General features: G+C 36.4%; 1 non-coding gene across 1 annotated transcript; it reads right to left on the reverse strand.

The window, feature by feature from the left end:
* Positions 1–17,380: 17,380 nt before the first annotated feature.
* Positions 17,381–17,487, reverse strand: LOC113178161 (U6 spliceosomal RNA). The gene has a single exon (XR_003300185.1). It is a non-coding gene; the product is annotated as a U6 spliceosomal RNA (small nuclear RNA).
* Between the last annotated feature and the right edge of the window lie 283 nt (positions 17,488–17,770).

A 17,770-nucleotide genomic window follows, 5' to 3' on the forward strand; every position in this document is an offset into this window, starting at 1 on the left:
AGTAGTCAAGTATTTGTGAGTACAATCTCCAATATCCCCCATGAAAAATGTACCAGGGGGCTGGGGCTGCGGCTCAGTGGATCTCACTTCTCTGGCACATGTGAGGCGCTAGAATATAAGGTCTATCAACAACATTATATATATAGTACCAAGATATTGACATGGACTTTAATCTAAATTGCGTGTAATTTAGCACTTAAGATTGAAGTTGGGGGCTGGGGATGTGGCTCAAGCGGTAGCGCGCTCGCCTGGCATGCGTGCGGCCCGGGTTCGATCCTCAGCACCACATACCAACAAAGATGTTGTGTCTGCCGAAAACTAAAAAATAAATATTAAAAAAAAAATTAAAAAAAAAAAAAAAAGATTGAAGTTGGTTGGGGCTGGGGATGTGGCTCAAGCAGTGGTGGGCTAGCCTGGCATGCGTGCACCCCGGGTTCGATCCTCAGCACCACATAGAAACAAAGATGTTGTGTTCGCCCAAAACTGAAAATAAATATTAAATATATATATATATATATATATATATATATATATATTATATCTCCCTCTCACACACACTCACTCTTTAAAAAAAAAAATATTGAAGTTGGCCAGGCATGGTGGTGCATGCCTGTAATATCAGCTGTTCACAATACTGAGACATAAGGATCATGAATTCAAAACCAGTCTCATCAATGGTGAGGCACTAAGAAACTCAGTGAAACCCTGTCTCTAAGTAAAATACAAAATAAGGGTAGGGATGTGGCTCAGTGGTAGAGTGCCCCTGACTTAAATCCCCAGTCTCCCCCCGCAAAAAAATGGGGCTGAGTAAATAGCTCAGCTTGTAGACTGCTTGCCTTCTAAGCACAAGGTCCGGGGTCAATCCCCAGTACAGAGAGAGAGAGAGAGAGAGAGAGAGAGAGAGAGAGAGAGAACTTGCATGTAATTTAAATTCAAGTTAGTCCCACTTTTATGTTTTTCCCGCCAGACCAGAATAAAAGAGTTTCCTGAAATATTTGGAATGTTTGTGTGGGTTATTTATTTATTTACTTACTTATTTTTATGTGGTGCTGAGGATTGAACCCAGGACCTTGCACATGCTAGGTGAGTGCTCTATCACTGAGCCACAACCCCAGATTGCCTGACCATAAATAAATAAACAAACAAATTAATAAATAAATTAACCCTCAATTTATGACCCATTACAGTTTTAAAAAATCCTTAATTGGGACACATAAATTTCATTTAGGAGAGCTTCATTATTTTTAATGTCACCCAATTTTATTCTGCTTTTTTCTCATACGAAAAAATCAGAATGATAAATTAAAATCTTTTAAAAACGCCCTCCAGGGCTGGGGATGTGGCTCAGGTGGTAGCGCGCTCGCCTGGCGTGCGTGCGGCCCGGGTTCGATCCTCAGCACCACATACCAACAAAGATGTTGTGTCTGCCGAGAACTAAAAAATAAATATTAAAAATTCTCTCTCTCTCTCTCTCTTTCTCTCCTCTCTCACTCTCTCTTTAAAAAAAAATGCCCTCCAGTTCTTGAAGAAAATCATTATAAATGATGCATACATTTGAAATAAAACATGGGAAAATGATTAATAATGCTGAAAGTGGAGTTTTGAGATGAACCAAAATTTCTCAGTTTGCAATTTGAATCTGGGTGCTTGTCTCATAAATTTTGAAGAAAAAAATATCTATTTAATTAAGCAAGAAGAAATAAAACACCCACCATGTGGTATGAGGAATGATACTAGAAAAAAAAAAACCACTCATTTTTGTGTGCCATCTTAGAAGTTTACTGATGGTTTTGGGCAGAACAGAAAGCATAATGCATTTAGAATAGGCTTTGGAAAAGGCATCCTGACTACCATATGGATTCACTTTCATTCTTTCTATGACCCATCCTTTTTTCTTCCAATTCAATCAGGAACCACCCCTGGGACAAAGGACTTTGTTGAAGGTGTTCCCACAAGTGGGCTTCAAGGTCTTTTACATTTGAAATAGGCCTTAATGGTGCTCATTAACATCTTTAGATTAGCTACCAGGTGTGTTTGAGTGAGGCCCATTATCCACATTACATGGTCATTATACTATCTATTCTATTTTATACTTATTTTCTGTGAACAGAGAACCCTAGTTTTGGATATGTGAACAGAGAGCTAGAAAACTAGGGGTTTATTCTAAGACCTACGGAGAGCTAATCTGAAGTTCTGGATTTCAGATTTTTGTTTTGGATTTGAGATACTGTTTCTGCTACATTTAAAAATCTCAGGACTCATGAAGAGAATGAGTTAAAAGCCAGCATCATCAAACTTGTGAGGCCCTAAGAAATTCAAATGGACCCTGTATCTAAATAAAAATATTCAAAAAGGGGTGGGAATGTGAATCTCTGGATGAACACCTCTGGGTTGAATTTCTGGTACCAAAAAAAAAAAAAAAACAACATAAACACAAGAATAATAATAATAAACAAACAAACAAACAAACAAACCCTCATGAGTAACAAGCCCTAAAATTAATAGCCTCTCTCATGCATGAATACAATAAATGGATTTGTAGTTCTCTCCTGGTAATTATCTCAGTCTTCACTATGCAATCTGGAGACATCCTGGACTCATGGCACATGGAAGCCCACAAAGGGCTTTAGAAAGAAGCTGAAAACACCATACAATTATGGAATAAAATGCCCAGGTTTTCAACTGCTGATCTAAGCCTCACTAGATTAGTCAGAGGGAGGTGAAGGCTAACCTACTATAAAGGTAAAATTTCTAAGCTGATTCTAAGCTGCAAAAGTCTGAGTTAAAGTGTAAAAGACCGGGCATTGTAAAGCTTCTAAATGGCAAGGCCTGGGCTAAAAACTAAAGACTAGGTATTGTTAAAATTCTTCTGCTATCCTTGGAACCTGTAATCTCTGTAAAGTTGTTAGGACAATGCTGGAACTGCCTAGTAAATATCTCCATTGATTCCCTGGTTGTTTAATAGCTAAGGGCTCTGAGTTGCTTGGCACGTAGGCATTGCAGGACCTAAACCAATCAGTTTGAATGTGTACCCCACTTAGGAGCACCAATCACCCCTGTCCAATCTGTTCCCGCCAATGTATGCACTAATCCTAACTCAGGGTTGTTGTTCAATTTTCCCGCGCCTCATGATGATTTGTTCTGATGTATGCAAAGCCCCCCATCCTCTCCAAAAAGTGTACTTAAGCTCTGCTTGAACTCTGCTCGGGGCTCTGGGCTGCTCTCCCTTCTTGAGTGAGCACAGAGTCCCAGTGCGCTGGAATGGATCCTCAATAAATCCCCTTTTGCCAATTGCATGGAGTCAGTCTCTTGAGTGGTCTCTCCCTCCGACGTTTCGCCGGACCCCCTTTACACTACCACAGAGACACACTCTGGCCACAAGACTCTGGAGAGGACCACGAGGAGTCCCTAGCCATGAATTGCCAGTTTCCACCATTGCCACTCCTGTCATCTTTAAGACCCCTTCCTACACAGTCTCAATATTACAAGGCACACTTACCATTTCCTGGCTCTCAGGGTTCTTAGTATTCTCCCTGTGGTTTGTTTTCAGATTCTGCATAGCACAGATTCCTGGGCTCCGGATCCAGGACAGAAGCCTACAAAAAGATTTTCAAAATGGCGGGTTCCAGACACCAAGGGAACAGAAGATTGTAGAAGCCCTCCCCCTCATCACTGGCTGCGTGAGGATTGGACAGTTCTCACCTAAGTGACTGATTGGTCAAGGCTTCAGGCACTGCCTCCAACCAAGTGGGCACAGAATCAAAGTCTGAATGACAGGCTGCTCCATTGTCATTGTTAACCTACTACAGATCAGGGCTGAGAATATAGCTTAGTCAGTAGAGTGCTTGTTTTTCTGATATAAGGCCATGGATTCAATCCCCTGCATTACACGCACACACTTCCACGCACCCCCCCCCAAAAAAAAAAGATTAAGTAAAGGACTTTGGGGACTAGGGTTATGGATCAGTGGTAGAGAACTCCCCTAGCGTGCATGAGGTACTGGGTTGAACACGAAGCACTGCATTAAAAAGCCACCCAAGAGGGGGATGTGGCTCAAGCAGTAGCACACTTGCCTGGCATGCGGGCGGCCCAGGTTCGATCCTCAGCACCACATACAAACAAAGAAGTTGTGTCCGCCGAGAACTAAAAAATAAATATTAAAAATTCTCTCTCTCTCTCTCTCTCTCTCTCTCTCTCTCTCTCTCTCTCTCTCCTTTCTCACTCTCTCTTAAAAAAAAAAAACCCAGTGGAAGTGCTTTTTCCCCAGAACTATGCATGTAGACAGTTCGGGAATAAAGAATTGCTGTTTGAATCTACAAGGCTGTGAGTGGCTCGTGATTTTCTGCCCAGCCAGACTGCAGCAACTAATAGTGTCACTGATTACTTTTTTAAAATTTTTGCAAGATCGATCTCTCTCTCTCTCACTCTCTCTCTCTCTCTCTCATATGACAAATTGAAATCAGATATGCTTTTTTACTAAGAAACACTCTCAGCCTTTAATAAAATATTCTATAAAGAAAAAGGGTTTCGCTGATTTTCTTAGAGCCTCACTAAGTTGCTGAGGCTGGCTGACTTTAATCTAATGTTATAGAAGTCTGCATTATATATATATATATATATATATATATATATATATATATATATATATATAGAGAGAGAGAGAGAGAGAGAGAGAGAGACTCTTTCTCTTGGGGACTGTGTCAGAGTTACCTTATTCTTTCACTTCTACCTTATTTCTGCCTCCAAAGAAACTACCCTTTACCCTCATACTACCATTGATCCAACATTAGACTTTTTAAATCTGAACTTTTGAGCTGGTCATTCTTTCTCTCTTTCCTTCACAGCACTTTTTTCTCTATCCGTACTTATTCCACCAATACTTTTTCATGAATACTCACTACTACATACTCAGTATCCAACAAGGTCACATCTTGATCCATCCCTGTTCTGCCTTTTCCATGGATCACTTTGAGATCCCCTCCACCCAGATATCAATAGTCCAGAGAAAGGTCAGGTAAGGGTGTTATATATGCAGGTATTTAAAAGTCATTTACATAACAATAAGCCTATTAAAATTGGGATGTATTTTGTCTTAGGTTAAAAAAGAAAAACTACAGCCTGCACTGTTATACTGAATTGCTTAAAATTTATTAACCTCAATAATTTGGAAAAAGAATTTCTATAAAAAGCAGAATAAGGAAAGAACTTAATACATAAAATTGACAAATTTGAAGATACACCAAGTGTACATATCAAAGAGTGTTAGATATCAGTGCTTTCAAAAGACAAATTAATTTGAAATAAATGTAGTTAATGTGAGATGTAGTAATCATTTATTAATTATGTATAATGGTAGTATACATGTATATGTACAAAATGCATCTCAAATAATTATGAGTATACATTGCAAAAAATGAATTCTACAGTATTTATTTCATTTTGCTGACAAGACTATAAATACCTACATCTAGGTTTATGTGTTACCAAATGTTCAGGATACATTTTGTACTTCATAAAGTTTACAACTCACCAACAGATATTTTTTTTTCAATTTTTGAAAGGAGTAGTATTTATTTTCAGTAAGAACATAATGCCATCATTTATCTTTCATTTTTAAATATTTTTCTAATTATATATAACAACAGAATGCATTACAATACTTATTACACATATAGAGAACAATTTTTAATTTCTCTGGTTTTATACAAATTATATTTACATGAACTCACTTCTTTATACATATACTTTATATAACAATATACATCATATTCCACCATCATTTTTAACCCCATGATCCCTCCCCTCACCTCCCAACCCCCAAAAGGTCATTTTGATACACAATGATGTATGCTATAAAGTTATAGAAAAGAGTATATACCTTATAATAATATGAAGAGATAAAGTTTTGTAACTAATACATAGCATAATAATAATAATAATAATAAACTTGTCATTTAGACATTAATAAATTATACATCTAGCACTATTGACATCTTTTCCAAAAAAATTGACATCTTTTCCAAAAAAAGGGGGAGTTATTTGTGGGGGAAAATGGTATTCTATGCTTTCTTAATATCAAGAATAAATTATTTTCAGAAGTAATATATATTTCAATATAAAAAAATAGAACCAGTTTCCATGGCACACACCTCTAATCCCAATGGATTGTGAGGCTAAGGCAAGATAATCCTGAGTTTAAAGCCAGCCTCAGAATCATAGCAAGGCCTAAGCAACTATGTGTTACCCAGTCTCTTTGTGCCCCTGATTTAAATTTCCAGTAAGAAACAACAACAACAAAAAGAATACAATGTATTGATGAGGACACAGAACAAATTATCATGAACTTAAGATGGAATAGAAATTGCTGTTATTTCATTATGACAACTGTATGTGTGTGTGTGTGTGTGTGTGTGTGTGTGTGTGTATATATATATATATATATATATATATATATATATATATATATATATATAATACTCCTCACCAAGCAGCTTAGACCTGTAGAAATTATAGTATGTGAGTACAATGACAGTGTACAAGTATGTGATAGCATAAGACTAGAGCTATACTTGTCAATACAGTAGAAATCTGCAGCCTAGGAGGAAAGAGGAGGTGATTCAGACAAATAAAAATAATAAAGTTTGAGAAAAAATGGTTTCTGGAGCCCAGAAAGATTTTTGGTTTAATTAGAGTACAAAATACCACATAAGTATTATACTGAAGTTACATCTGTTAAATACATCACATGTATAAATACCACAAAAGTATTATACTGAAGTTACATGTGTTAAATACATCACATGTATAATGGATTTCAAGGAATATATGTGGAACTTATCACAAACTAAATAAAAATTTACAAAAGGACATAAAATAGCATGTGTTTAAATAAAACTAATCATTACAAAGACAACTATTTTAACTCAATTTAATATATAATATTTTCTATCAAAATTTTAGCATGTTTTTCTTTAAATACAAGGAGAGAGCTGGACCTGTTAGTGCACAATTGTAATCCCAGTACCTTGGGAGGTGTATTGTGAGCTCAAAGCCAGCATCAGCAAAAGTGAGGCCCTAAGTAATTCAGTGAGATACCGTGTCTAAATGTCATACAAAATATGTTTGGGGATACCCCAAAACCTTTAATAAAAAAACAAATATAGATATTGTTATGAGACACATTTAATGTATATTATGAAACTATGTTGCAATAATAAAGACCAATATATCATAATATGAATCAAATCTGAAACCATATGTAGATCAATAGTATTGTTAAGAGCAATAGAAAGGCATATGTGAAACCGATCATATGAAAAATACATTAGACGTGAATGAATGAATCTATCCAACCTAAAGATAGAATTGGGACATAGTGGCAAAGTTCACTGTTAGAGTGTGCATGCAGAATGTGCAAGAAAGTCAGTTCCAACCTTAGCAACACTATAAAAAGCAAATATTAAGAGAAAATGATGTTGAAAATAAAGCAGAATAATAAATGAGACACTCTACCTCTATCTATAGATACATTTAAGGAAAAAACTACTGTGAGTGTCTCTTTGGCAAAATCATGAATGAGTAGAGAGATTTAGATATACTGTATATTAGTCTGGTCTTAAGAAATGTACTACATACAATGTTCATCTTTCAGAAATATTACAGTTTAGACTAAAGACATTCATTATAAATATGGCACAGCAAAATATCCTTAATATCATTCCTATGCACTAGGGAAGAAAATTTCACGTATTTGTGTATTCAAATAAAAACAGTATTTATTTGGTACAAAAAAAAATTAGATTCAATAGAAAAATAAGAAAGGACTATAGAGGGGTTGTTGATTTTAATGGTAAAATGTTATATCAGCACTAAGTCCTATTTTGGGAGAAATAATGCAAATGCTTATCTATCTGTCTCCAACACCTATTCTCCCTTGGCTCTCATTGAAGGTTGACTTTGCCTCCCAGGGGACATCTGGCCATATGTGGAGACAATTTTGGTTGTCACAATTGAGTGATGCTTCTGCATCTGTTGAATAGAGGCCAGGGGTGTGCTAAACCTCCCACTATGCCCACAAAGCTCCCTGCAACAAAGAATTAACATCCTCAATGTCAACAGTGCTAAGGTGGAGAAATCCTGTTATATAGTAATAGAAATTTAAATTGGGTATTTGCTGGTTCTTTTGTAGCTATAGTCACATGAATTAATTTCTGGGCATTGAGATGTGAAAGGAAATGTGTCCAACTGCCAGGTTAAAGCCTTAACAGGAAGAGTGTGTCTTCTATGGATGTGATGGCTAGAGGTGAAATAGCCCTCTTGGCCACGTCTGGAAGCTGTATAGCGAGAATGTCAGAAAAATGAGATAGAAACCTGGGCTCCTGATGACTCTGCAAAGGAACTAAACTACTTCTGTACAATGAAAGAGAAATAAACATCTACTTGGTTTAAGCCACACAAAAAAAGAAAAAAAAAAGAAATATACTACATTTGGGACAAAATTCCCAATTACCATCATCACCTCTAGTGAACAGAAATGTGAGAGAGGGGCTGAGGATGTAGCTCAGTTTTTATAGTGCTTGCCTTGTATGCACAAGGCCCTGGGTTCAATCTCTAGCACCACAAAGAAAAAAAAAGAAGGAAATATGAAAGAAATGATACAAAAAAATGGTGATCTCTAGGAGCCATAAAATTTTTCACAGGTGTTTCATCAGCTGTGTCTAAAACACAAAAATACCCAAATATCAAAGCTATTAATTTATCTCAAAAAAATCTGCCAGTATATTTTCCCAATTGCTGTTGCTGACAGATGAAGTTCACTCTAGCTTGTATTGTAGGTGAAATAGGGAGGAATCCAGTAAACTACTCTTAGCCTGAGTGAGATTTTAGCACTTACTGAATCCTGCCCAACCCTGATACACTAGTAATAAGGCCAGAACTACCAATTCCTCCTAGAAAAAGTTTTTGGGTTTTTTTGTGGGTGTGTGTATGTGTGTATTGAATGTTTCACATTTAACATATTTTGTTTATGTTACTGTGTCCCTGATACACTAGTAATAATGCCAGAACTACCAATTGCTCCTAGAAAGTTTTTTTTTGTGTGTGTGTGTGTATGTGTGTACTGAATATCTCAACTTTAACAAATTTTATTTACCTTACTATGTCCTGAAGTTCCAAACTCTAGAAAAAAAGGTGATTGAGCTTATGTAAATCTCTGTAGATTTCAAACAAATGAATTTACATCATTTTCCTAGCACTTTTATGAACTATGATACCAAACAGCTGTTCAGAAAGGAGCTTAAAAAACAATGATCTCTGTTTATTCCAACAAATCTTTACAGAATAGTCCTACATTGGCTACTTCATATAAACTTTCCACAGGGATAAAATGCATCCATAAAAGAGATTTTCTGTAGCCTGGGCAGTGTTGTTGAAAAGGTTATTATAATAATCTGAAAGAGCTAGGTGTGGTGGCAAATATACTAGAGGCTGGAGAGGCAAGTCAGGAGGATTGTGATTTGAAAGACAGCCTTAACAATGTAGAAAGGCTATAAGCAACTTATTGAAATATTAGTGATATATCACCTGTCTCAAAAAAAAAAAAAAGGACTGGAGACATAACTCAGTGGTAAGCACCCATGGAGTTCAATTCCTAGCACCAAACCACACCAAACTAAACAAATATCTGAAAGATAGTAGAGACTCCAGAGTATAGGTGTATATGTATAAATAAAATTTAAATTTAAAGTTAATAAAGATACTTTCGAAAAAATCCATGGTTCTTTTTTTTTAAAGAGAGAGAGAGGGAGAGAGAGAGAGAGAGAGAGAGAGAGAGAGAGAGAGAGAGAGAGAGAGAATTTTAATATTTATTTATTCATTTTAATTTTTGGCAGACACATCATCTTTATTTGTACTTGGTTGCTGAGGATAAAACCCAGTGCCGCATGCATGCCAGGCAAGAGCACTACCGCTTGAGCCACATTCCCAGCCCCTATCATGGTTCTTAAGAGCTCAAAATAAAAATGCCATATAATCCACTAATATTAATTTTTTGAAGCAGGGTATTATTGTGAATGTCTGTGCTCTCAGTGGCTCAGGAGGATGAAACAGGAGGAACTTAATTGCAAGACCATCCTCAGAAACTTGGCCATGGCTTAAGTGACTCAATGATATCCTGTCTTATTAAAAAAATAGGGATGTAACAAAGTGGTAAAGTGCCTAAAATAAATAAAAATAAATAACAATTCTTGGTTTAAAAAATGCCTTATAACCCAGTAATTATAATTCTGGATAAATATCTAAAGAAATTGGAACACTTTTATTAAAGAAATTAATTCACTTCCATTTTTATTGTAGGTTTATTCACAGTATCTAATAAAAGGAATCAAATGAAGTGCCTTTTAGATGCAAGGTATTGATGAAAAGGTTCCTTCCAGCTGGAGATCATCTACCTACTTGCCTTAAAAGCTGCATACTTATAATTCAAACTGCTCCCTAAAAGGCAAGACTCAGATATGGATTCTTCTGAGAACTCCAAAATATTTTGGTACCTCTAGACAAATTGTGTAAGACTTTTCCAAAACTAAGAAATAGGTAAATTTTGGAGTTTGGAATGTGGACAACATACAGTAAATTCCTCAAGGGGAAATCTTAATTCAGACACTGTGATAAGGTGTCTTGTCTGGGGAAGAAAGAGGAAGTAAAATCAGAGTTTGAGATAAAACTAGACTTTGCTTCACTGATTTCTAGGTTATTGTTTTAATCCAAACAGATATTGAAAAAGGGTTAAAGCTACTAATTAAAATTTATGTAAAACTGATATTTAAAAAGTACCAGGAAATAGCTGAAGGTGTGGCTGGGTGGTACAGTGCTTGCCTAGCATATATGAGGCCCTGAGCTTAATTCTCAGCACCACATATAAATAAATAAAATATAAATAAATATTAAAAAAAAAACAGGTAAGGGTTTAGGGTTGTTTCTCTGTAGTAGAGTGCTTGGCTAGTATGCATGAGGCAGTCTGTTTGATACTGGACTAATAATAATAATAATAATAATAATAATAATAATAATAAAGATACTTTGTTCATCTACAACTAAGAAAAAAATATTTTAAAAAAGTACAACAGTGCTATGGCCTGTAATCTTCTAAGTATCTGTGTTCTGATTAAGCCCTTACAATTGAACTTTCTTATTATTTAAATTAAAGTCCAGTTCCACTTTTATTTCCTGCCACACCAGGACAAAGGAGTTTACTTGAATATTAGGAATGCTTCTAAATGTCATTTTAATAAAGTTGTCTTACATATTTAAAAACTCAGTTGAAAGCAAACTTGGTGGCACAGACCATAACCCCTGTGGCACAGAAGAATTATACATGGTGAAAGGGTAAAGTTTCTCAGCTGGAAAGCTTGAATGTAAAAGATTAGGTATTATTAAGTTCCTCTGTTACACCCAGATTCCTGAGATAGTTAAAACAATGCCCTACTGGCCATTTAGCCTAGGGCCCTGTGCAGTTCCTCACAGGGCCCGAACCAATCAGTTTGAATGTGTAACCCGCTTACGAATGACCAATCACCGCCGCCTGGCCGGTTCCCGCCAATGAATGTGCCAATCACATCTCAGAGTTGTTGTTCAATTTCCCCACGCCTCATGATGATTTGTTCTGATGTATGCAAAGCCTCCCGCCCTCCCCAAAAAGTGTACTTAAGCTCTGTTTGAACCTCTGCTCGGTGCTCTGAGCTGTGCTCCCTTCTTGAGTGGGCACAGAGTCCCAGCGCGCTGGAATGGATCCCCAATAAATCCCCTTTTGCCAATTGCATGGAGTAAGTCTCTTGTGTATGGTCTCTCCCTCCGACGCTCCGCCGGACCCCTCTTAAGTTGGGTATCATGAGTTCAAATCTACCCTCAGCAAAAGCAAGGCACAAAGCAACTAAGTGAGACCCTCTCTCTAAATAAATACAAAAAAGGACTGGGGATGTGTCTCAGTGCCCCTGAGTTAAATACCTGGTACAAAAAAAAAAAAAAAAAGAAAGAAAAGAAAAAAGAAAAAAATTAAATCGAGGACAAATACATTAAAGAACAAACAACAACAACAACAACAACAACAACAAAACAACCTTAATTTTGGACAAATTACTACAGTATTGTGAGGATGGCCTTAGGCCTGGGCTAAAAAACTCCATTTTAAAAACTTCAGTTTGAAACATGCAGTCTCAGCAGGCATGCCTAAAGAAGCCCTGCAGTATTGCGCTCAGACATAAACAAATCAATTCCCCTCACCTTGATAAACAGAGTGAGGCCTCTGGCAGGTTGTCCTCACCTAATAAGAGGGAAGAGTGAGAAGACCAAGGTGCAGACCACCAGACCAGATGTTTCTGGCCCTAGAGTAAATGATGTCATGGAAAAATCTGGTGGTAACTAACAAGGATTGAAAAAAGGGTAAAAAAGCTGTAAAATTTAGTATAGAGTAGAGCAGGGCTGGGGATGTGGCTCAAGCGGTAGCGTGCTCGCCTGGCATGTGTGCGGCCTGGGTTCGATCCTCAGCACCACATACAAAACAAAGATGTTGTGTCCGCCGATAACTAAAAAATAAATATTAAAATTCTCTCTCTCTCTCACCCTCTCTTTAAAAAAAAAAGTGTAGAGCAAATGAACAGATATTCAGCCAGCTCAATAAAAAATGTACTTGAGCTGGGGAGGCTGATGAGGTCTCGGAATGGCATCTCATCACTTCTCATAATTTGTATTATCCTCACCACTCTTAAACTCTACAGCCACACGTTAGTGAGAGGGGGAAAGGTAAAAGATTATGTGATGTTCTTCTCATGTGATGAAAACTTAATTTCTTTGAGAAGATACCCAATGGAGAAAATAAAACCAAAAGGCAAGATCTCCCACACACCCAAAATATATACTTTTATGAATAAAAATTTTATCAAAATTATTTTAAAATTTCATTTAACTTTTGTGCTCTCTGGTCTTATGAGAAAGCAAATTTTTTAAACTTCTAAGCAGTGTCCTAAGGCATTAATATTTTCCCAGAGGGAAAAACAGTATAATGCACTAGTATAATTTAAAAATTTCTAATATTCATAATAAAAATTAAGAAGGACAGCTTAAATCAATTTAATAACTTAAACCACTATATCCAAAATATTATTATTTTTAAAAATATAAATTGACTAATAAATAAATGTATTTTTCAAGCTTCATCCTAAAATTCACTCTTGACCTCTCAGGGATATCTATGTTCACCACAGCTATATTCCATGTTTGAGATCTATAAATACCCTGACCTCAGCAAGGTGAAAAAAAATGGACAACTCAGTTCTGTGTCATCGGTTATGGAATAAATACACCAAACAACATTTTCTCAGGGCCAAAGAACAGGAGAGACTCTGAACTTTGAGAGAGCAGCCATCTACAACTCAGAAGTGTACAAAAGTGGACACTGTTTTTCACAGGATTCTGGGCACAGATCCATTTTCATTTTAGATATCATCCTTTAACCAAAAGAGATTGTTATCACTGGAGAGAAGACTCTAGGTCATCAGATCATCAGTAACACAGAAACTAGAGTCTAAACATTTTTAAAAGAATTATTTTGCAGTTTTGTCTTTAGCCTAATGCAGGGTTGTGATTTCAATTTTATTCTTTAGTATGGAGATTGCTTTTAGTAATCCTAGACAGGGGGATTGTGTTCTAGTCATATCACAATACAGCATATTTTTTGAGGCTGTGAATGCAGAACTCTTACCTCCTTGCTAATAGATCATTGCAGAAGACTTTAGATTTTTTGATGATGAATCCTATAAGGGTGGATAATTGGAAAGTCCAAACATGGCTATATCTACTCCCATCAGGATACTGTTATGATGATGATGATGATGATGATGATGATGATGATTAATATTATTATTATTTATTTAAGTAATAAATACCTTGATTTAGTGTATGCATTCATTGTCATAAACATTTTCTTCTGAGCATGTGTTCACTATGTAAAATATTGATCATGCACCTTTGTTTTCTGGCCTATATATGAAAAGGCCTATGGAATAATGCAGGAGTCTGAGGGCTGAATGCTCTGAGCTACCTGGGAGCTATTGTTACCTTTGGATAAGCATGACTACACTGCCAACTCTTCCTTACATCTCTCAATTTCTAGAGACCAAAATTTTACATCCTGGGTCCCAACACCCACACAGCAACTCACATAGTCTTTAGGATATTTGCAGGTGAGAGATATCTCAGTCCTGATAGATTAATGGAGATTGTTAGGGGAGTAGTGGCACCTATGGACATGAAGAAGCATACAACACTTGTGGAGAGCTGTGACATAATGGGATGAGTTCCTTGCAAACAGAAATAAAGATTCTGACTGCACTGTGTGCAAACAGAAACCTTGGAAGTTGAACTATCAATGAATTTCTGAAGTCCAGGCCCCAGTACCTGGACAAAGAAAAAAGGGGCAGCAGTGACATAGATGATTTGGAGAAGTAGTCAAATGAGTCATGTGCAGCTGCTCTGGCCATGGGATGAATGGTTTCTATAGATCTGACAGCAAAAACTGATGCAAGTGTATGAGAAACTACCAGAATGAGGAATTGCAAAATAATCAAGAAGTATAGGAATCCAAAGTATATCCAGTAGAGTAAGATCTCTGTATTTTGAAAATACCTGTCAACCTTCCCCATTGTGATGATTGAGTCTGGGGAGAAGAAGAAGGATAAAGGCCTTCAAGTCCAGTCAATGGATGACGCATAAAATGAAACAACAGCAGTCAAAGGCTCCAGTGAACAACTGGCATGGCCAGCTCAGGTATCCAAGTTTACCCCATTTTACCTGTTAAGCAGAACTGGTGGACTTAAAAAGTAATTTACCCAAGGGGCAAGAGAGCAAGATTATTACTTTTTGTCTGTAAGAATTAGAGATAAATGGCATTATGTGTTGCACCTTAAAAATGGAGAGATTAGCATTGCTCCTTACAGTAGAAGTTGTAAAATGCTCAATGCCATGAGTCATTTAAGGACAAAAAAAGACCAAGTATGTTAGTACCTGGCAAGGCTTCCAGAGGGCTGTATTTTTAGCAAGTAGCCAAGGTCATAAACACTCATATTCAATCTATGAACTGAAGGTCAAAAATATTTGTTTGTGAGCATTCTCTTACATCAGTAAAATGTTGTTGATGTGCCTTCTTTGTCTGACCTGCATAAAAAAAAAATCGATTTAATAATTTGGGGGGCTGAGGGATAGAAGCTAGAAGCTGGTTATGGGCTATTGCTGCCTTCAAAAGTAGCATGCCTACTATCCCAAAAGTTCCTCACATCTTCTTTTAACTGCTTGAGCCCCAAACCTTGCTTTTTTGATATGAGCCCCTGCAAAACAGCCACAGATGTGAAATCATTTGTAATTTGAGACTATCACAAATCCTCTGCTTTATGCAAGGAGAATTGTTTTGTTTTTAAGACATACTCCCAGATAAAATTCATATAGTGGAGATTTAGTATATTATTCATTTTAGATTACACATATAGCCTTAATGTTGTCTCGCCCTCACTTTTTTATGTAGTGTTTCATATTCTCCATTTACAAAACTTTTGTGATACTGATACAGTCCTTTTGTTGCAGTTTCCTTAGCATCCTGCATTTTCATCATGACTAAAATGAAATATGCCTGTTTTCAAATTTCTCCTGATAAGAAATTTAAAAAATATTGCTTGTTCTTGATTTTTCAATTCAATTTTCAACAATTTCCCAAGTATATCTTAAATCTTTGCTATAAGCTTTATAAGTTTTTGTCAAACATATTATCCCCTTTGAGTAAAAAGTTCATCAGATGTAAAAATTTTGTTTTTCTTTTTTTTATTCTTTCTTTACTTCTTTTTAAAGGGGAGAGGAATGAATATTTAACTCAGGGTAGTACTCCTAAACCCCCTATATCACCAGGCTTTTTAAATTGTATTTTATTTTTAGTTCTCACACAAATCCTTGCTTAGTTTCGTAGGGCCCTCTCATATTATTCAGGCTGAATTTGAAATTGTGATTCTTCTGCTTAAGTCTCCCAAATTATTAAGATTGCTGACATGAGCCACCATATGTGCGTAACCCCCCCTCCCCTTTTTGAATAAATGTCACTACTTAAAAATGTCACTACTTAAAAATAATGATGAATCATGGCTTCTAAAGGAGGTAAGTTTTGCCTTTGGGTCAGGTATATTTGATCTTGATATGTACTTAAAAATTGTGGGCACACAACAAAGCATCTTTGTAAGATCCTGTTTCAAAATAAAAAAAAAGAAAAGAAAAAAATTGAGGGTATAGCTCAGGAATAATAATTCTCTCAGTTCAACCACCAGTACTACACTCATATAAACACACAAACCCACACACTCACACACACACACACACACATACACACAGTACTTGTAGGATTTTTAAAATATTTTTTGACACTGAACAGCTGTACAAACCTCATCTATTACAAAAGGCAGAATTAGTGACATAATATCAGTAATCCTTTAGCCTTATCTGTGTACAGAAATTTGATAATGCAATTTTACTCCTACTCTAGCCAAATGCAGAATGCATTCTTCAAATTTTGGGTCAGGTATCTTCTTGTTTTTTTTTTTTTTTATGGCTCATATAAAGTTGTGGCTATGAAAGAGTACTAGTCAGAAAATATTTTTTAATGTTTCTGTTTTTGCTTTCAGAACACTGTCTGCTCAATGAGAACAAGCTCACCTTAATTTGTTAGATTCTGAGAAATGTGAAGAAGATTCAGGGTGCTTTTTTTGGCAACCAGATCACCCTCTGAAGTTCAGTAATCTTTTTTTTCTTTTTTTTTTTTTTGAGAGAGAGAGAGAGAGAGAGAGAATTTTTTAATATTTATTTTTTAGTTTTCGGCGGACACAACATCTTTGTTTGTATCTGGTGCAGAGGATCGAACCTGGGCTGCACGCATGCCGAGCACACTACTGCTTGAGCCACATCCCCAGCTCCAAGTTCAGTAATCTTAACAGCTAAACATATGCAGCAAAAATATTGCCGATGAATGCAGTTCAATCCAAATGTGAACTAGTAAGTTTTAGAGTGACTTCTTATACAGTTATAGACAACAATATCCACAGGAGGGAAAATGTCAGGTTTTAATTACATGTGGTACAGTGAATACCTGGAAAACAGCTGATATCTTATAAGAAGTATTTTAATTTCTCTTATTTAAGTTCATATCCCCAGCCCTGATCCTTAGGCTTTTAACAATGAAAATGGAACAGACTGCCTTTTGGACTTGATTCTGGGCCCACTCAGCTTAGGTTGGAGTCAGTGCCTAAAGACTTGTCAAATCTGTCTTTTTTTTTTTTTTTTTTTTTTAGTTCATGTCGAAAATATGGAACGCTTCACAAATTTGCGTGTCATCCTTGCGCAGGGGCCATGCTAATCTTCTCTGTATCGTTCCAATGTTAGTATATGTACTGCCAAAGCGAGCACTCAAATCTGTCTCTTAGGTGCCATTTTTTAATCATTTTGTAGGCATTCTTTCATGGATCAGGAGCCCAAGTTTCTGTGCTAAGAAGAAACTGAAAAAAATCATAGGAAGAACTCTGAAAATCCTGAAAGCAAGAAAATAATAAGTGTGCCTTGTTATCTTGAGACTGGATAAGTAGGTTGTTTGAAGCTGGCAAGAGTGGCAAAGACAAAAAATGAAAATTGTGGCTAGGGACTTGTGAGGGGGCAACAATTGTGATATATGCAGTATAGGAGAGAAATAAAA

The sequence above is a fragment of the Urocitellus parryii genome, unplaced genomic scaffold, assembly GCF_045843805.1.
Source record: "Urocitellus parryii isolate mUroPar1 unplaced genomic scaffold, mUroPar1.hap1 Scaffold_45, whole genome shotgun sequence".
Taxonomy (NCBI): Eukaryota; Metazoa; Chordata; class Mammalia; order Rodentia; family Sciuridae; genus Urocitellus; species Urocitellus parryii.